Source organism: Bombus pyrosoma, linkage group LG2 (genome assembly GCF_014825855.1).
Source record: "Bombus pyrosoma isolate SC7728 linkage group LG2, ASM1482585v1, whole genome shotgun sequence".
Taxonomy (NCBI): domain Eukaryota; kingdom Metazoa; phylum Arthropoda; class Insecta; order Hymenoptera; family Apidae; genus Bombus; species Bombus pyrosoma.
The window spans coordinates 13373657-13396113 of NC_057771.1; the positions used below are offsets into that span (position 1 = coordinate 13373657).

The 22457-nt window shown below is 40.5% G+C and overlaps 1 long non-coding RNA gene across 1 annotated transcript in view; it reads right to left on the bottom strand.

Annotated features, from left to right (window-relative positions):
* Positions 1 to 22457, bottom strand: part of LOC122575567 — a 147606-nt gene that overhangs the window by 78302 nt on the left and 46847 nt on the right. The window contains exon 2 of the long non-coding RNA XR_006319465.1: positions 17355 to 17542. This is a non-coding gene — a long non-coding RNA (uncharacterized LOC122575567). The remainder of the gene's footprint in view (positions 1 to 17354; positions 17543 to 22457) is intronic.

Consider the following 22457-nt stretch of genomic DNA (forward strand, 5'->3'; position numbering starts at 1 on the left):
GAGTCAGAACTCGACATTCTACCAATAGGTTGAATGTCGAGACCGATGCATAATGTTAAATAACTCATGGGCGGGTCTCTTGCGTAGTCACCTCCTCGTGGTGAGACCTGGTAATTGGCATCGTTTCCCAAAAATTAATCAGTTGATTAATCTTTGGAAAACGATACCAAGCTAAGAACTACGCACCAGTCCAGTTTGGATCACCAAAAGCCGCCAAAAGAATTTTGGATGATCTAGACTGGAACATAATCATCTATATATGAATATATATGAATATATGTATATATAAACATATATTATATATGAATATATATATATATATAAAGCAATGCGACATATAGAATTACAATTAGATTAAGATTGAATTTAATTTTGAGATTTCAAGTTTTCATGAATCCTAGACAAGATTTTAGTTTTCGCGTCGGTTTTTATTTAATTATTTAATTATTAAGATTTTTTGCGTAAAAGAAGGGTGGATGGGTCGCGGATAGGGTTAGTCTCCATTCGCAGCACCTCCTCGTGGTGAGACCCAGGCAATCACTATTATTTGATATATAATTATTAATTGTACCACTGTACAGTAGAGCAATTAACTGTATAACTGGTATAATTATTAATTATATGGCAAGTAATATGAGCTAATAGGTTGCGACCCTGACTAAGGTATTCATATCAATGTATCTATGTAAAACTTTTATGAACATTGAAAATACGGTTTTTTATTTATGAATTATAGAGGCGAAGGATTAGAGGAAACATTAATCTTCTCTACTAGAAAATTTTATAAAGCGATCTCCGATATGTTCTTATGGATTTCCATGAATAAGCACTTTTATTGCGCAATCTACCATTTCTTTCAACAAACTTCTCGCCGAGTCGTTAGGCTGACCTTCTTTCGTTCATGTAAGGTGGTTTGCTCGCGTACAGGGATGTTTTGGCCGATTTTTAATTTTCAATAATTAAAAAACAAAGCCGGAAATGTAATATCTTTATTCTTTATCTTATATATCTTAATTCTTATTTCGGCTTTAAGAGTCATCCTTTAGATTTCCTGACACTTGTAGCCGAACACTTTGTATAGGCGCAAAATTGAAGCAAACGCGGTGGCACGTTAAGCAACTTTGTTCATTTCACGGTACGTAGATGCACGTCGATACAGAAAAGCGTGAAAGGTTAAAAGGGCGCGGTGCAAAACAGCCACGGAGATAATAATCATCCGGAGCATCGATCGAACGTCATCGAGGTCGGAAATTGCGTGCAACCGTACCGCGCTTCCATTACGACGCGTCAAGTCTCGCAGCGCGACGTTTCCTCCTTTATTCGCGTCTTCTTCCTCTATTTATTCGCCGAAGCGTTTTCAGAGAGTGGCATTCATCGACGTTTCATTATGCGTTCACGGAACGTGCAATCACCGCGGAATCGTGTACGCAACACGATTCAATGATTCTATGGAAATGACGACGCCCACAGCGGCAAGAACCGCGGTAATTGCGAGGAGGACAGGTCCATCGATCGAACCAGGTTTGTAATAGAAAGTTGCAGCCAAAGGCTGTGATGTTATGTAATTGCGTTTGTTGTTTCCAAAGTTAATAGACCGGAGGCTTGATTGTTTGGCAACATATCTGAAGCGAAATAGGGGATGATAATGAGGTAATTCAAGCCTTGATTGACACGTGGAATGAAGCAAAAATCACAAAATTTACAAAGAAATTTTTATAATTTATATATATATATATATTTTATATGCAGAAAATACACGCGTGTAACGATTAAAATAAAAATATTTCCATGATCAACGAATCAAAAATCGTACGATAATTATCCTAAACTGTACCAAAGAAGTCCTAACGAACAAAATATCAAAAAATAATTACCTACATCTTTACCTTTCATAATCCTTTACTACAGTGAATTTGCAACCTTCTCCCATCCATCACATATAATTGAGAAAAAATGCCACCAGCAACCATCGGTAGAAACCAATCCTGCTAATTAATTGCTCGTAGTAAAAGAAAATACCGCACAGAGTGTGTAATTAAATTTTCAACAAAACCGCTTCCTCGTCCGAAGAACTGCAATCAACTGTTGCCTCGGTATACACGCGTATCGGGTAAGCAAGCAACAAGGCAGCAAGTATGGCTCACCACTAATTCACATGTAATTGAAACGCTTAAAATGCACGCCACGTATCGGGATAACCGGTTGCACGAGTGCCAGTGCTAAACACTGTATCCTGCGTCGTGCTCTAATCACGTATACCTTACAGGCAAAAGTTCACGCGCAAAGTTGCAACATCGTCGACTAACATCGTGCTGGTTCTTATTAACACATTCCGCGTGAGTCATTAGGCAGAGAAAAATATTCTACTAAATTTCTCAACAAAATACTCGTAGAAGAAGAGCTAAGCACAATCAAAGTCCCGCATACATTATTTAAGATACTGCAGTTTCGTTCAATCCTGCTGCAGTTCTTGAATCTGATTTTTGTTTCAACCGAGAAAAAGACGCAATGTTTTACGACAAATTAGAAACCAGGCAAGTCGATAATAATTCTTTCGTATTCTTCCGAAATTTCCGAAATTTTCTGACGATAGAGAAATACAATTTGATCGAACAACACAACAAATTCGCAGTTGGAAAAGTTTCTAATCGCATTTAAAATGTTTGCTGAGGTATTTCATGATAACCAGCTGATCGTGTTTAATGAAATCATTGCGGTCAATAAAGTTGAGATAATTGTGGTAACCATGAGTAATTTATTTGGTTTCAATGGGATCACATAATTATTGACCAGAGCAAAACTAGTTTTCCAATAAAAAAAAGACGAAAACTAGCATTCAAACGTACCACACGTCGATTTCTATCTTGGCTTTTTGCTTTTACTTCTCTTAATGTTTCTTCAACGTTTTCGTCGCGATTTACGTGCACCACTTATTGCAGCAATTTCCTTGAAACTGCAAAATTCGTGGTCGCCACGATGGTAACGCTTACGCTCATAAATGTGAATATCAGTATTATAGTTTTAAATATTTTTTTACATATAATATACCTTTCCTAGTTAGAAACTAGAATAAAAGAGATAACGCGAGTTAAAATATATTACACGTCATCCTTTGAAAATCCCAATCGCAAACATTTCGCTCTTAATCCTACATAATTTCTTTCCACGCAAAAAAAAAAAAAAAACGAAAAAAACCTATCGTTGCAACGATGCAGGAACTATCGCAGAGGATTAAAAGATAAAAAATAAAAAAAGGTATCAGCAGAAATTACGTTTCATCGCGTTCATTGCACGAAACACGCAGCATTCACAAAGAGAAATAGGAAAGGGAGTAAAGGAGACAGAGAGGAAGGAGTGGAAAGCTCGCAAGAGGCAGGCAGCTCCTTTTCAACGATTTACCTCGACGCGAACGCGTTGCACCGAGTCACCGAGCCCATAAATATAAAAGCGGCCGAGCAAAGTGCTACATTTCGTACTTAACTCGTAGCCGTGCGACGTAGTCGCGTTGATCGATCTGCCGGATGACGTGTTTCCAGCTCCTCCAGCTGGAAGCACCATCCATTAGAGGCACCGTGTTTAATCAGAACTCTAAAGTTTCTCGCCGACGCTCTTCGGTCAGCATAATTGGTCGCTCGTCGAGCGCGCGAGTATTTGCGTGCTGCTTTTGACTAAACTCGTGGAAATAAAAAAAAAAGAGTAAGAGGGGAAGGAAAAAGAAGAAAAAGGAGAGAAAAACAAACAGAGCGAGAGGAAGAAGGAAAGAGGAAGAAGAGGAGGAGGAGGAGGAAGGGTGAAACGGGAAGGTGAAAGAGGCGGAGGCAAGTAAGACGGAGGGGCAAGGATTGTATCGCCCTCGCTGAAAAAGAATAGAGAGAGAAGGCTCAAGGGGTTGCGCCCAGAGTAAACATGTCAAGCACAGTGCCGCCCATTAATTAGAACCCTCCCCTGGCTCTCTCCCTCTCTCTTTCTCTCTCTCTCTCTTTCTCTCTTTCTCTCTTTTATCCTTTGGTTCTTCACCGACGAAAGAAGAGAACTGCACGCGGTCGCGACTTCCACTCTGTATCGCGGTGAAAGTCTATCGGCTAGTCGCGAATCGCAAATCAAACGACACACCAGTACCGTCTTGGAAACTTTAGGCAAGTTTAATTAATTATGTGGCTTTGGTACTTGTGCGAAACGAAAAGGCAATCTACCTGAGATGGAAGTATGAGAGTTTAAGATTGAATAGCGGGGTGAGCTTGGTACAAAGATTTAGCGTGGCACAGGTATAGTTTGGTTCGGGTTACTTGAAGTAATTTATCGTAGTGATTTATGTTTATACAAACCTTATTTATTTGAGCAAAGTTTTAGTTAGCGTCTGGCTTCCGCTGATTGAATTTACTTACTTGAACTTCTAATGTACAAGCGCAAAATTATAAACGGAGAATCAGTGAATTTGCGTTGTACGAACAACTGCTTCGTACAATGCAAATAAAATTGTAATTCGAACTACCTTCAAAGAATTCTCAATTTCTTCTTGAAAGAAGAAATTTCATTCACACAGATCGCAAGTGCAGCGATCCACTGTAACCACACTGGGAGAACTTACTCGTATCGTAGTTTGAAAAACCAAAAGAAAGAACGAAAAGTCATGCTTAACGCAATAATAACTAATTTCACCGCAGAAAATATTTCACCAGCATGGTCCGTAACAAGTAGTATAGTAAAGCGTTCAGAGTGTCGAGATGGCGTGCGTTCATTCGAGCTGTTTCGCAATTCAGAGTCGAAAGAATCCATAGTAATCGAGAGGGCCGGTCCAGCCGAATAGAAAGGGGTGAACCTAACGACAAAGAGTTTAATTATTTGTAGGAGGCTGTCAGAAGGTTTGAGGGACGTGGAGAGAATTCGAACCCTCGGCTTCTGGCCGCAGCTTCCCACGCCTCACCTGTCCGACAGAGATCTTTATCTTCGTTTGCACGAGGGGTGAGGGCAGTGTGCAACGCGAATGCAACACGACAGATCGATTGTTCCCCTGTACGACGACAAAATGTTGTCGAGACAATGGGCAGAGGAAATAATAAACAAAAATACAAAATGAATTGGAGAAGGAGGAGAAGAAGAAAGTAGAAAAAAGATATACATATATAGTATACATGTACGCGTGAGTTGAATCAAAGGACTCGTGCGTGGCTACGAACCGGCTGAAAAGCCAACAAAACGAAAGGTCGATAAGTCGTGACCGACGAAGAAAGGAGACGAGAATGGAGGTAGGACGACAATATTAGTCGTTCATTATTCCTCGAGCACGTAATTACTGAGCCACCGAATGGCCACTCGTGAAGGCACGCGACCCACGCGACATATGGCCAACGTCGGGCCTACATTCATCGGTACACGTGAACCGCGAGATCCTTCGATCTGCTCCATACGTTTTTCATGAACTGATTCCTGGTTGACAAATTAAGGCTCGAAGACGTACAGTCACATATAGGAAGTGAGTAACATCGACGTTGGTGATTCACGGTCTTCGTCTATAATCGTGTTTATCGTCGTTCTTTCACGATCGTGAGATGAGTTTTTTATTGTGAAACAAAATAATTCTGTTATAAGCGGTCACGGGAACTAGGAGCTTGTTTATTTAAGGATGATAAAACGAAAAAATGTACGCAAAGAACGATTTGTCAATGACCTGTTCCAATTACTTTCAAAAAAGCTAATTCTCAAACAAACCTCAGACAAATACATCCTGAAATACTTCAGCTTCTACTCTTGGTTAATCAAGCAGCCGCTGCACACCTGCACAACACTAGCATCGCAGAAGATAATCAGCAAATTTCCAAGGAAGCAATTACCAGCGCGGAAGGACACCGACAACCAGTCTCCAGAAAATAAAAGCAACAGTCGTTCCAGTTTCGCGGTAAGCAAGAAATAACCAGAAGTCTCGTCTCCGGTTTTTATGAAAGGCGAAAGTACCGGTGGCTGGTAGGTTGGAAAACGTCAAATTAGAATTAGAGGGTAATCGAGGGACTGGAACAGCCGCGAGCGTCGCAGTTTAAGAATAATACCCGGTCGTCAGCGTGGGCTTAATACCCTGGATGCAAAGCAGGCGAAACGATAAAGTCTTTCTCGCGGCGTGACGACGACGACAACGAACGAAGAAACGTCGTCGAGGACGGCGACGATACGACCGCGTCGACGGATAAGGCGCAGAGGCGCGAGCCACGGAAAATGAGAAAGGGCTAAGACGATGGGTTGGCCTGGGTTTGTTTTGAGTTTAACAGCCCTCCGACGCGGAATAAATTCCTTGGAAGGAAACCCTTTGGTGTCCGTAGCGTCACGCGACTAGGACAGACGAAGACGGAGGCAACAGTGCCTTCATTACTTTAATGGAGCGCGAGTGTCGGCGTTCTAGTGTCCCGGAAGAGGAGGGGAAACGACGAGAAGAGAGGAATACCGAAGGAAGCGTCGACTTCGAAGGATGTTATGAAATCGGCAGGATAATAACCCCGCCAGCGAAACAGTGGATGGAAAGTTGTGAGAGGGAGGAAGTGCTAATAGTCGAACAGCGACATTCGACGAACGCTTCGAGCTGTTGCTTTTCTGCGACTTAATCCGCCACCTTGCCCCGCGGCTCCTCAGTGATAATGTAAGCCGATGAAATGAAACAAACCTTCAGATAAATTGTATAGGACGATGGACTAAATGGATTTCTTGAAAGGACCGTGTGAATTCGTGAAAATAGCGCGAAATGTGAGTCGTTGGTATCGTAATGGTACACATATGATACGTAATTCAACATTTTAATCTGCTATTTTGTGAAATCTTCTCCACAGCAGCCTCGAAAGACTGAAGGAGGAAGAAAATTCATAAAAGATGCGTTGCATCTGTGTGATCCATTTGGACATTTGTTCATAAACATTTGCAATATTTTAGTGTACATTCTCGATATCGTTAAGTCACAAGCGATTATCTCTTCTACATTCCGTACACATTAGAAATCACAGTTTCTTTAAACAAGAAAAACAGGAAAAAGATCAATGTACATACTTCTTTCCCTCGTAAAAATAAAACTTTCAATTCGATGTTTACTTTTATCCCTAAGAAATAGAGAACCTCGACTGAGGCGTACTGGCAAACGCGAACTCAGCGTTTCCTTGAAACGAAGCATCGCGAAAAAGAAGAAGAAGAATAAGAATAAAGAAGAAAGGAAAGGGAGGGAAAGAAAAAACGGTTCGGTGAAAGGGAATCCAAGTGAGCCCGATGCAATATAGAAACGGAAATACATGAGCTTCCGGTCGATAGTTCGCACTCTCTGAAATACCAACGGGAATATCTGTCGGTGACATATTGCTGGCATCGTCGTTATGCCAGAAAGTAGAGTGAACCGTTTCTCTCGTCCTCTCTGTTCGTTCTACGTCACTTTCTTTCTTCCCTCTCGCGGCCTGCCATTTCACTGACAACCTCTTCTGCGAAAATCGTCTCCATTCGGATTCAAATGAGGCCTCGTTCACACCATGCCACGCGTCATATACCCCTTAGGCGCTTCGAGTGGTTCGACGCGTCGAAATCGTTGGAAGAAAGAGGGTGGAACACGCTGATTCCTTCCTTGATACACTCCGCGCTTTATAGCTATCCTATTTCGTCGAGATTATGCTTGAGATTTTTACTAAACGCTCTCAGCAATAAAGATAGTTGGTTCTCTAATCCTCCTCCTTTCATGTCTGAGATTATGGTTTGGTTATGACCTACGGTGAGCATCGAATTTCAGATGATCGATCGAAAGAAAACTTTTTTATGTGGATAGTAAAAAAACAACGATTATTGTAGAAAAAGTGACTGAACTTGTCGTGTTTGAAAATTTAGACTCGAGAATATTTATTTATTCGCGGTAATTCACTCGTGTAGAATATCCCGAATGCCCATTGAAAGGTTAAAAGAATCTGAACTCGGATTTGAAAATTAAAATTTGAATATTCGAAGATCCTGTGTACGATTGAATTTGAGGAATTGCAGCTACCTTCCAACAGCTTCAAACATAATCGTACTGGTATAATAGGGAGGAGGTTTGCACAAAGTATTCTGAGATACAGAGGAAAGATAACCATAGACGAGATATTTTCATGTTGTTTTAGTTATTACAAGCTTTACGTTTCGCGTCTTTGTATCTTAGTTATGATTTGTGTCGGTAGTTTATGTAAAACCAAGTTCAATTTCTATACCATCAGGCTGAGATAAATAAATACATACGTAATCGTATCTAGCACTGCACAAAGCGCTCCACACACATTTTGTTACTATTTCATCGATACACAGAAGACCAGGCAGTTTTAATCCTTACTTTACGACGCTGCTTTCGCAGGAAAACGAGCGAATCAACGTGAAAGCTTAGGGAGCAACATCGAGCGCGTAACAAGTGCATCAAGAGGAGAGCACGAGCGTAAAAGCTAGGCTGAAACAGCCGAAACGAGTCGCGCAAATAATTAACGAAGAGTATTTTATTAAAACGTAAAACGCGTGTTAGAATCGAGGCTTTCCGTCAAACAGAAACGCCAACGACGTCGCTGTGCCTCGTATTGTGATTTCCGGGTTAATTAAGAGCGTCGTAAAATGTTTTTAAACCCGCCGCGTTACTCCAGCCAATTATTGTTCCTTTCTTTTTTTTTTTATTATAGACAACCAACTCGCCCGCGTCTTTTCGTAACGACTAGAGGGACCACGTTGTTCGTCCTTCCTAATGAATATCTAACGCGACGAGGACTTCTTTCACGAGGCCATAAAGTGTACGCGACACGTCGCGACCGGAGATAAAAGCTAGGATGGACGCGACATCCGTCGTTTTTAATTCCTCGTGAGCCTCTCTACGGATGGTCTGTTGTATAGATTCATGGAGAAGGAAGGATGAAACACGACTTTATAGTTGTGGCAATAAAATAACCATTGTAATGCTATTGGAGAAATTATATCAGATGTTCTCGAATTGAACCTAGATAGATCCATTGGAGAGTGCTTATAGAAAACGTAGTAATTTTACAATCTTGTTTTTCTATAGGAAAATGTTCTACGTACGAATAAGAATGTTGTAGTATAGAATTTAAATGCAATTTCTATCTCTAACTAATTATTAGAAACGTCAGAAGACATAGAAAGAAATATAAGTGCCAATAAACGTCGATGTATTATTTCTTAGCTTTTAAATGTGCCAACTATCCAAAGTCTAAATGAAAATTGAGGTTTCTTTACAATTAAGAAGCGGAACATACAGGCACATATAGTTTATATTTTCCACGAACTTGAACTTCCTTAATGCATAAGTTTTCTCTTCCTCCTGGAAAAATTACTTCTTGGACATTTTAAGTTGTTTCTTACAAGCATTCTTCAATTGTTTTACTTACTAAATGTAATCGGATAAATTTATACAAATCCGCAGTCTACTATGAAAATTTGATTACTGTAAATTAGTTAAAGTCAACAAAATGTGCAACAGAGATTGCTTGATGAACAATCCCTTTGAAGGTTTTACGGTCTCAACCAAGAAAACAGAAGTAAAACAATCCTACTGACTTAATAAATTGTCATATTATATCTATTACTATGAAAATGGACTATAAGAACTATATAATCATTAAAAAAAGTGTAGAAACGTATATGTTGGCAAATATTAGTTTAAAAATCAAAGTAACGATCCTTCAGTTGTAGATATTAAATAATGTAGATTAGCATATATATATAACTTGTTCAGATTTTTATAAAACTCCCCATGAAAAGTTTCCTATGGTAAATGAAACTGTCGTTGCTATGCAAAGTTGTGTGGTTCAGTTAGCTGGTCACGAACCGTGGTTCTATTTTCAAAAGCGACGAAATTCACGAAGAAGGGCCGACGGGGTAAACGTTCGTCATGAAATACACGTACCAGCAGAGTAGGACAAGAAACGATACAGTCGACGGTAAGGGAGAAACAAGATGGTAGGAGAGACAGCCAGTTAGCACTGTAACGGATCAGACCTAAGTACGTACTTAGTAGACCCGAAGCAGAGCCGGAGGCGTCTTAATCACGTAATTGCTCGCGAAATCCCATGCCAGTGTATCCAGCCGCCTCTAACCACGGCGAACCAGGACATTCCGTGGAAAGCCAGCCCGAACAACCCCTTTTCGACCGTGGCTGCTACGCATCCACAAGAAGACGAAGATAGTCGATCCGACTACAAAGTGATCGCAAACTGCTGCAGGCTCGATATCTTCTTACTTATTCATCCGTCGTTTCGTCTTGGCAATCGAAAATTACTCGGTCGCCAAGGTTCGTAACTCTGACAGGCTTTCCCAACTACACAGGCTCACGAAAGTATTCAAACATCCGCAGACACTTTTTATGAATATATTATGTGCATTATACGAAACATTTTGAAATTTCACTAGTTAGTGTTTTCCCTGTTACGAGATTCGATTATCGTCGTTATATCGAAAGGTTTGGAACAAGCTTGAAAATATTTAACACACACACATGCAAAGGTATTTTCACAAAAGTATTTAAAGGATCAATTGTCTATTTTATTAATAAACTTCGATATTCAGTGGAACGGTATTTAACATTTATATGATTTATATGATATATTGAACGATGATGATATTGAATTTCTATTTAGATTTGAAACATTAAATCTGAATATTTGATACCGAGACTTCGAGAACTTAGTACAAATTTCCTTTAAATACAAGTTTAATTAACTTCGCTCCACCCTTATTCAGCCCCTCGCTAAACATCTAATCACCAACAAAGCACCCGCCACGCTGCATCGGCTTAATAAAAATTTGTCTCGCTGCGGGTGGCCACCGGTTTACGAGTTTTCTATGGAACACGGTGTCTGGGGTGGCTGTTTTCCGAAATGATAGTTACAATCACGAGCTAGCCATTGTTTTCCGTTCCCTCGATTCCCAACGATCATGAAGAAGTGGCTCTGCTCAATATTCAATAATTCGCCGGTCAGTCGTGCTCGCTCCCCTAGGGTCGTTCTCCGACCCACGCATAAAATATCGCCGAAACAAATCGGAAGTCGACAGTCCATCGAGTTCCACTGTCCGCCACGGAATAGAAGGTTAACTCCTTCCGGTTTCTTCGACGAATATCCGCGACGATATCTCACGTTAATGGCGCTATTAACGATAATGTTCACGAACACAGTTCGCGATCGTTCGCGAGCACCACTCAACGAACAAAGAAACGATAATTGCCACCCTCTTGAAGGCTATAGCCCTCCTTCGAAGACAAGGACGCAGTAGCTTCGATGGGAAACGAATAATGTATCACCGAATGCTAATTTGCATGATTGCTACCGGTAGCTTGTTATTTCCTGCAAATTTGCCCCGTAGAATTCTCTATGAGCCTGGCTGGTAGATACGCCCGGTAGAATTCCCTATGAGTTAACTTTCCTGCACTGCGATTAATTCGCGGACTTCTCGATGAGTTTCCCTCGCTGTCTGCTGACTCGCGAATTTCCAAACGCTTTTCGAGAATATTTACTTGGAACCGAATGTGGGAAACGGGACATCTTGCATATAGTTTTTGGAGAATTATATAATAAATATTATATTATCGAGGCATAGGGAAGGCGTACAAAAATCGTCAATAAAATATCTTGCGAAGAAATATTCCAATTACATACAGAGAAAGGCTACACTAATCTGAACATTGCAAGCAACCAACGAGATGAGAATCCACGACACGAGGGCACGATTTTTCGCGCCAGGCAGAAAGAAATATTCAAATATTGGATTTTAATAAACGATAAACAAGCCGGCGGAGGATCGTATACGTAAAAATAGTGGGAATCTCGGCCGCCCCGAAGGAAAATAATATTCGAGACCGCGCCGATATTCGTCGTCTACGAAAACGGTGCGGCCTTACGTCCCAATGGCTCTAACGTTATTTCCAGCAAGATTTGCCTGAAATTTGCTTCCGTGCCCGTACCAGAAGCCCATAAATATGTAATACCTCCCATATCGTACGGTTTGCTTTCCGTCCGCCTCTATTTCGATCTCTCTCTCTCTCTCTCTCTCTCTCTCTTTCTCTTTCTTTCTTTCTCTTGTTCAACCAACGGCATCCCCTTGCGCTTCGTGGCCCCGTCGCCGATTCACGGTGACTCTCGCAACCCCTTACGTGTTTTTGCGGGGCTGTAGTAGCTCGCGGCAATATAAGGGGAAACACGGTAAATCATTTGTCCCGAAAGAAAACACAATGCAATATCCCGGTCGTCCCGGTCGAGACGCCACCGCGTATGTCTCTCCTCTTCTCCCTCTTTCTAGCTCTCTTCTTCTCCCTCTTTCTAGCTCTCCTCTTTTCTTCTCTTCTCTCACCCTGCTTCGTATGCTTCATACTTGGCTTTTCTCGTTCTTTCTTTCCTTTTCTTTTCGGTTCTTTTCTTCGTTGGTGCTGGTATCTCGGTTCTCGCAATCTTGGCGTCTCCGTCGTTTTTCGGGGGAATCGCGCGAGCCATAAGTCAACCCCTTATATCGGCAGAAATGCTTTAAAGTGGCACGCGCTCTTATAAGCCATGTGCAACCATGGTAAGAGAAGGTTTCGGCCGTTTACGAACAGAGGAAAGATGGTTGAAGGTAGAAAGGGATAGGTGGAACGTGTTTTATCGCCGCTGTTAAACGACCGACAAGAATGACACGCGGCCAACCTTCGCGACGATTCCGAACGACGTGTGTCGTTAAAGTCGACCCCCCTCGTCCGAACGGGATAAAATCAGTTTGATTTATGCTGCGAGGATTCAGCCACGCGAAGATTTGTATGGAAAGTACTCCACTTAGTGGTGCAAATTGATTACTGCAAAGAATTCTCGTCAACTAAGGATAATCTTGAGGATGCAGCACGCTTGCCTTCGTTATCGATCATTCACATCTGAAGGAAAGAGAAGTATGGGGTTGTTCTTATCAAATGATCGATAGTTTTCACCAATAAGGGTACATGAATGGATCGAATGATTCGGATTAAGCACGTGAAAGAAGGCTGTAAAATCATCCATGTTCTCAGATTGATGCGACCAAATGTACCTACCGTGAGAACATGATTTACCTGAAGTATATTTGCCCGAAACGAGTGACAAAGATCGTGGAAGTTTTCTCAGAAAACTCATCGATAAACTGTGTGTTAACATTATTTCTATTTTCGAAACTGATAAATATCCGGACGAACGAGGCATGGAATAATCGTACGTACAATTTGTATCAGAGTTTCAGTTCAAAATGAACGATGCTTGTCATCCTACTGGGTGCGAATTAAAAACATCGCAAGATTCCCTCTCGTGTCTTGATCTCTTACAAAAATGACGATGTTATTGTTTTAAACGATCCTAAACAAGAGACAAAATCGGCTTATATCGATCTTCCTCAAGCATCTTTCGTACGATGTGTACTTCGGAATTAAGTAGTTCTCGCGGGTCTTTCGATATTATTTGTCCAAGCGGAGACATGGAAAAGGGCAAACAAGGTCGAGTGTCGATGGTACAGCACGAAATCGTACCTCGAACAAGGGGCTTGCATTAGAGCCCTCGTGAGGTTGGCCAGGAAACTCCACATATTTCTCCCTCTTTGGTTATTGGCTATGGGTAGAGACGAAGAGTGAAAAAAAAAGAAAAAGGGAGAGAAAGTTGGGGAATAGGATGAAGTGGCAAGAGGAAGAGAACGGTAAACCGCGATCCAGAAAGCATTTCTCGACATAACCTAAAATAATGCCCGACAGAATCGAACAAAAGCATGAAATATGGACTGAACCGACGTCACCAGTCCCTCTGCCACACACGGTAACTTATGATACGCTTCCTCTCTCTTTCCACGCACGCTCCGAGGAAAACATTGTAACGCGACGACGACGTGCCCATTGTAATTTAACGGATGCGTTCCACCGTTCGCGAGATTTTTATCTTTTTCTCCTGGTTTCGTCCCTCGAGGATTTCCCTTCTTTTTTTTCTCTCTCCTATCTTTCCCGATTCGTCGAGAGTTGCGTTCTTTCCAGAGAAGTTTAAGAAGAAGTGGCTTAAAGCACCGGCAAGCAACGGGAGGAAACATGACAAATTCTTCTTGGCGAAGAAAGGAACGATTTAACGACTCGTCGCTGTACCGAGCTTTCTGTTCGTTGGGATTTTTACCGCAAAAAAAAGAGGAAAAACTCGATGTAACGAGATTAACAAGAGAACGATCTTTTCGCTGAGTTTCGCGGAGAGTGAAATGAAAGCGACGATGGCTCGATTCGAGACTTACGATGAGGAAACTTTTAAAAGGATCGAGCGAATAGTTTCGAATATGTAGACGTTTTTTATATCGAACATTTAGATGATAGAGACAATTCATTTTTTTAACTAATTGATACGAAATTCCTGTTTGAATCGGATGGTTCTCGTAGCAGACGCGATAAGAACAAACTGATGAAACCTGCATCGATGTATATATGTAGGTCCGAATAACTTTACATTACGTAAATATACGTAAATTTTTCATCTAAACTCTAGCACTTTCCAATTTTCTATGTTTTCCTTTCAAAAATATATTCAGTCCCAGCGTAAACTATCTAATTGTAAGAAAATTTCGTAATTTTGCATTCTGATGGCTGCACGCCACATTGTTAAAGATGATCACAAGACTTGTATCATGTACAATAAGAAGAACTGAAATAAAAAAATTAGATTTTTACTTCAAGACTATTTAATCTATGTCCCAAAATGGTCTACAAAAGTCCCATATAACCAGTTAACTAATCTAAAAAGGCTCGTGAAAATCACTCGCTCTTGTCGTTGTTACGCGAGAATCCCTTGAATTTGCCTCGAATCCTTTGACTTTGTAAAGAACCCACAGAGCACATAGCGACATTTCTTACCTATTTCTACGAACAATGAATGCTATCTACTTGTATACACTCTACGATACTCTGAAAGTCAATCGATTTCGCGGTATAGGGCCAAGAGTACGTGTTGCCGGGGGCTGTCGACCCTCTCCTCCTCCTCCTCCTCCTCCTTTCTAGTTTGCTCTCTGCATAGGCGTAAATTATAATGCCGGGGCTTAGAGACCGCCACTCTGACAAATTACAGGTTTGTTCTCCGGCCACCGGGACGCGCGTCGGAGATAGATTTCGTCGTTCCATCACCGTCGCTCTCCAAACCGGACCTCGCATGGCTATGCATATTAATTCAATTTCAACCCTCACCGCGTTGCTTCCAAAACCTCCCACCTTCTCAGCCGCGAACTTTTATTTTCAGATTTCTCTCTTTCTTCCAAGAGATCGTCTGTTCGTTTGCATCCTATCGTCTCATTTATGTTTCACGTTATGTTTTAAGAACTGTACGTTATTGCTCTTGGTTTTTCATCGAATATCTATGCTTTCGGAACATGTTCCTCGTGATATGAAATGGAGATTGACTTGTAATAGTGTTTTGATTACGTCTTGTGCAATAATTTACCAATTAACAATATTATTAAATTGGCAAGCAACAAGTTATTGGTTATAGATTTCTCTATTTAACGTCATATGGAGTAATTGCTTGCGGGAATTTATAAAATTTACATGTACAATCTCATCTGTTTTGTTAATAACCAAGCTATGTGTAATGATAATAGCAATATAAATAATAGCATAGACAATAATAATATAAATAATAATATATAACTAAGCTATTGTACGACAGAATATTCTACATAAAGCTAATAGCGTATAACTCGTAACCTGTACGTATTGTTAATAATAATTCAATTACGCAAGAACGCCCACATACACGCAGAAAAGGTATATTTCATATTGAAGCAAATACGCGAAGCTTGTTGTGCAACGAAACAGTTATATTAGCACTGCTCAGATCGACGCTTCAAAACTTGTGTCACAGATCACGTTGTATCTAAGAAATATCCGTCTCGTCTTTAACTTCCATCCTCTCTGTTCGTCTCTTCTTTTGTTTCCTTCCTTCCTTCCGTCCTTTCTTTTTCCCACCCTTTTTCCTCGAATCGTAGAAATAAACGTAGCTATTGTCTAACTAAATGAAACAAGACTCGAAATCCCCTCTCTTAATCAGTATCATTACGTGGCTCTCTCCTAAGCCGCTTTATTCCCAGCGCATATCGTTAAGACTCTCGTCCACGATGCGAAGGAAATACCCGCGCGCTCCGCCTTCGTAAGACGACGCCGTTTCCGCTTCTCGTTTCCATACCGGCCGAGGGAATTAATTGCGACGACCGTGTCTTAATTGATAACGAACAGCGTTAAGTTCTCGCGTAATGTCCTTCCCGAAAGCGAGACGTGGGACGCGCGAATCAATGGAAAACGCGATGGAGGGTCAAAAGGGACGGAGTAAGATGCTCGTCTCCAGCCAGTCCAGACTAACGGCCGACCGTGGAAGCACAAGAGGTGAAATAACGCCGACCACGAAGCCGTATTTGCATTAGCTATTCATTTGACCCTAAAAACTGTCGGAACTACACTGGCGACTGCTCGTAAAGCCAGGCTATGTTACAAGAGAATTGTAGCTACGCTCGAAATCTGAAACTCGGCTCGAGATGGGCCCCAAATTCTTGCGATTCTGTGATTGGGAGACGAGATTCGTTGGTAGATTCTTGCAGCGCGAGGATCTCAAGGTTAAGACTTCCCTCAGTGTACACACACTATGTAATATATAAATTATATACACAGTTTCAAAAACTGAGGAATTATTTGCCTGATGGTGTGCTTTCCACATAGTAATTATTATCTACGTTACTGTTTGTACTGTATTTTAATTCATTATATAGACTGTCCAATTATGTCGTCCTATATCGTTAATTATATATTAAACCCGACGTGTAGCGTCGCAATTTTACTATTTATGGTTTATAATTAATCATTCGTCATTCACATTTCTGTATTTCATCATGAATATGAATAGCATTCTATTGGCAAATATTATCGCAGAAAGAAGGTTGCACTTTCATCCTACTTTCCATCGATGATTTTTGCAAGCTACTATTAATAGAAGCAGCACCATTTTGACGTGCTAAGCGTTCTAATATATCGGTACTTCCCTCTAGAATTAGATACCCTCAAAGTAACCAATTTCGTAGCATTAAATCGATTAATAAAACGAAAGTTTCGGTTGAAATAGTTTCAATGCAAAAATTACGAACGCTGCTAAATTTTCGATCTTTGAAATCAACCCCATCGTTAATTTCATCAGCTCGAAGAGGATTTCGAATTTCCTCGTGAATTAAGATGGTCCACAAAGCTATATAACGTACCGATATCCAAAAGCGAGTCGGACACAATGTAATCAAGGATATCTCGCTGTGAGCAGTAAAACGCTGAATTACATGCATCATGCACGGCATAAAAATCCACGGAAGGAAGTATTCATACGACTCACCCCATAAATCGATACTTCGTGGAACGCTGGAGTCGTAGGTGCCTGGCAAAGAAAAAGAAGATGGTTGGTCACGGACGTTCTACGGGGTCAATCCTTTCGTTTCGTCGATCGCGTGTCTTCGGTGTGTCTCGACATGACGAATACGCCACGGCTGGCCGCACAATGTATCAGATTTTACGAGCGGCCACCTAGAAAAAGAAAAACGAACGAAAAAGACGAGTGTGACAGAGGAAAGAAAGAACGAGCGAGAGAAGTTCGAGCAAAAATGGGGCGAAAAGGGGTGAAAGAGGTGAAAGAGGTGAAGGGACAAAGAGCAGCGACCGCGGGGGCAGATTTTATTACGTTATTTTGTTAATGCACTCGAAGGCTGGTGATCCACGCGCCTCCAGTGTGCCACGAAAAAAATATTATGTCTTTACGACCAGAAAATCAACCATGGAAACCTTTTATGCCCTCCTTCTTCGGGTTCGTTCGCAAAATTTCACCTACGCAAGATCTCGTCCTCGGAACGAGCAACGAATCTCCTTAAACGAGGTTGATAACAATGAATGAAAATCATAGCGTTGTCAGTGAAGACTTTGAGAGTTTGAATTTAGTCACGTAATGTAACTTTTGAAAGTATCAGCTCTCTGGTTTCATAATTAAATAACTTTTATCTTTGCTGCGATACGTTTTCATGACTTGAGGAAACGTAATAAACGTAGAGCATTAATTTATGAGAACTACGCTTGTAGGTGACTTTTAAAGAAACTGCTGGATTACTATAATGTCTCGCGCTACCGAAACTTGTTGGAATCGGATAGAATCCAATTACATTAAATTAATATCCCATTTTTTAAATTATAATTCAGCTATATCACTTTCGAATTTTCCATCTTATTGTCCGCGCTATTACATTATTAAATTCATTGATAAAAGAAAAGTTCTCGTCGTAAAAGGGTGGAAACGCGACCACAAAACGAAACTTTGAAAATACTTCCTTTGGAGGAAGAAGTTAATAAACCGAGGCTAAGTAGAGATAGAGAAAATAACACACTGATAAGGAGAAAACATCGAGGCGGTTTGGTATAAATAGGAAGCAGCTAGTAAACGAACGAAGTCGTAAGCAGTTGCCTCACGTACGCAATTTTTGCCGCCGCCGACGATCCTTGCCCGAATATTACAAGCGCGGACGATTTAGCACAGCGACGAACACAACGGCGACTCCCGTTGCATGTTTACACGGGGAATCGTAGGGGTTGTTGCCGGAAAGGTTAATTTTAGTCGGCCACCACCGGCGACGCTTGAAATCGCGTGTCGTAGGCGCCAGGCGTCGCGTTCTCTCTTTGACGAAGGGATTTTCCAAATTTTCTTCGAAATTTAGTTCATTTCTATAAACATTGGCAGATTATTAGAAAGCGGTAATTTGAATGATTGTTATAATATCATTTTTATCATCGTTTAATCTTGTATGTGAGAGAACAGTTACGCTATTGTACAGAGCCTAATTCACTTTGTCTCTTTCTTTGTTAAGCGTTAGGGAATCTCAATGATCTACTCCAGCTGTATGTAATTTACTTCTAAAAAAAAATATAGAATTACGATAATTATTTCTAATTCGACGTTTAACTGATACATTCGCGATGAATTTTCTCCTAGAAAAAGATTCGCAGAACGATTACATCTATTGTCACGATTTTAAAAATTAGCAAGGGATAAAGATCTTAATTTCCCTTCTGTTGGATTCAACGTAAAAAAGAGTTTAAAAAGCTTCTTAATAGTATCCTTATAGCATCATCGACTTAGGTACCTAATGCTGAATATTCTACTAATTCTCGGATCACGAAATTTTGTTAAGCTTTCATCTTTACTACATAACATAAATATTCTTCGTATCATAAATAAAAGATTACTGTACTTAAAAAGATTATCGAAATTAAAGACTATAATAGAGACAAAAGACTTGAACGAATTGCGCGATGACGCGAGAAAGTACTTTGCTCGGTTAAACTGTAAAATGCTCGGAAACTTTGATTTCAACGCCCGGAAGTCTTGATGGGGAGCCATTAAAGTTGCATATTTGGTAGAAATGCGACCAGTTTCTGACGAAAATGGTACCTTTACGATTCGTTTGTACCGAGAGGCTTTACGGATAGCATTTAGAGTCGGCACTGCCTTGTTGTCTCGAGGACCACCTCGTTTTACGAATGGTCTCGCGGAGGCAACGCGTATCTGTCAATAAATACGCCTCGAGATATTTTAACAGCGGCAATAATTTTCGTCGCATCATAAATCAGCGTGTACAGCCGCAATGTGTGAAGGGCGCACCCTCTTCCCTTCGTTCTTTTCTTCGTCTCCTTTCTTCTTTTTTCTTATTTCGTCTATGGTGGACTTTTGTCCCAAAAGTGCCCTGCAAACTAGTTTATGTCCATATAATAAATCTTTTAATTTATTTCACGCTTAGACTTGGAAGCCGAAAATTAAATTAGACCGACAAACGTTCGTTTACTTACGTTCGTCTTCAATTTGACAATTCGCAGTTAAGTAATCGTTACGGTGAATCTTTCCTTTTCTCATAACCGCGCTCATAATTTACACATTCGCTGTCATTGATACATACGTTGCATCGATCCAATTGTCCAAGTAACGTTATTGCTTCGGCCGGTGCGTTTTTTAATTTTTGTATGATTCTCCCACAAGAGGAGCGTGAAGATGAATAATCATGGCACACTCGTGCAAGAAACAGAGAAATGAAAATATGTAGGAGCCATAACACACGAAATCATAAACTGAAAATTGCAAAGTTATGTTTTCAAGAATAAAATCATTCAGGCGCGTTTGCGTGACGATAATTTCGTTTTAACGAGCAATTTGGTGGAACGTTCAAACGAGCATATCGCTGGAAATGAAACACGCGTTCCTCTACGTTTGCTCCTCCGCAGTCATTTAACATTCCTAGAGGCGTACGTGTCGTATTGATTCAATGAATGTACGCGCGGTAGCCGTGACAGTAGTCTTGGTAAATTCCTTACCTGACTCACGGGAAGTACCTCTACGTCTTCTAGCCTATTTGCCGTGAGATAATATCGCGAGTAAATTGTTGCGCGGGTCGATCATATTTCAGAACTACCGTGAGCATTTCCACGTTGCTGATACGCGAACGTGGCGAATGTTCTCGCGATAAAACCATGCCATTGCATTGATAACAGGTACAGTAGCTATACGATTTCGTACAAAAACGTCAAACAAACGACCCATAAGGTCTTTAAACTACCATCTACGAACTGATTAATTCCACGATCTTTTTTCACTTAAAAAAAAGCTTTACAAGGGTAAGCAAAGAATTTCAGGATTTGTTTCGCTAAAGTAGCGTAAACTCTGTGAATTGCCGTTTACAAACTAGTCAATTCCAGGATTTCTTTTTAATTAAAATCAAATCCCACGAACTGTATACATATTAATTAATCGCAAGATTTTTATATAAAACAATATTTAACATATTAAATATATTTAACAATAACACATAATAATATATTTAACAATCAGATAAATTTTATATATTTGACGATATATATGATGATTTTGTATATGTAACTAGCCTCTGCAAAGTGATCAATTCTAAAATATTTTCATTTAGAAAGCGTATCCATAAATTCCATACGCTGTGCTCTACAAATTAATGAATTTTAGAATTTTTCCACTTAGAACTCCGCTCTATAAACTACCCTTCACAAATTAATCAGTTTGATAATTCCTTCGAATCTAAACCATCCTCTGCAAACTTATTCGGTTACAAAGTATATTATAAAGAATAAGCTTTTACAAATACCCTTTACAAACCGATTGATTCCACGATTTAATAATAATAATCTAAACTCTAAATCCAGAAATTACGTTTACCAACGGGAATGAATTCGCTGCTCAGAGATTCAAACAATCTCCGCCCATTCGCAACGACGAAACTTTTTATCTGTCGCCCAAGCAAAATTCTCGAGACCGAGACAGACTCTTTTCCGGCAGAATGACGATGGACTATTAAATTTATAAATCACCAGTCAACACAATTGGTCGCGCTCGCGGACATGTGACGGCACATCAGTCACGTAACGGTTCAACCTAGTCTGGACCAGCAGAGCGAACGCGAAGGAGCGTACCAACGCGAATTAAGGGAAGCAAGGGTGACCAGTTCGTATACGAGTTTCGGCTGAGTTAATGGTTTTTCAACGAGCAGGAGACACGCGAGTGAAAGCGCCTCGTGAAAGATAATTCGACAGCCGTGAAAGCACGTGCACGCATCGTTAAGGAACCCGATTGTACATGCCTGTAAGTACCTGTAATTGAGGAGGAGGAGGAGCAGAAGAAGGAGAAGGATATACACGAGGAACATTTGACAAGCTAATTCCTCGCGTTTACGTACGATCGTTCGCGATGATCATTGGGACACGCGACATCGTGTCCATGGGAAAAGACGATACGTCATAGTTCTTCGGTGAAAAACGAATCGATTCTCAAGCACCTACGTACGAAGCTGATACGCGCGGACAAGGAAGCAAGGTATGATACTTCGCGTGAAAGCAATTGCTTGGCGCAGGATCATCGCGTAATTAAATAATTTGATGTTGGATAACTTGTCTATACCTATCAGATTTCATGTTGTTGTCCATGTTTATTAAATCTCTTCGGATTGGGTTAGATAATATAGTAAAATATCTGATTACACTCATCAAGAAAAAGGTAATTATGAAAGTTGAGACAGTGTACGAGAGAAATAAATAGACGGGTATAAATAATGAGAACGTGCTCCGTTTCTCCGTACTTATCAGACCTTGGTGTCGCTGTTCATGTTTATTACATCTTTTATGGTGTTAGGGTAAAATAAATATCAAATATCTAACACGGTACAGTATTTGATTACCATCGCTACAATAGAGATAGCAATGAAAATTAAAAGAATCTGTGAAAAAAAAAATGAATATGGATGGATATGAATAACGTAAAAGAGGGTGAAATAGGTAAAATGTTATACACATGCCCGCAAAACTGAATAACTTGGAAAGTAAAGCTCAATCAATAGATACAATCGATTCTACGCTTTGAAATACCCTGTATATTGTATGTATTTAG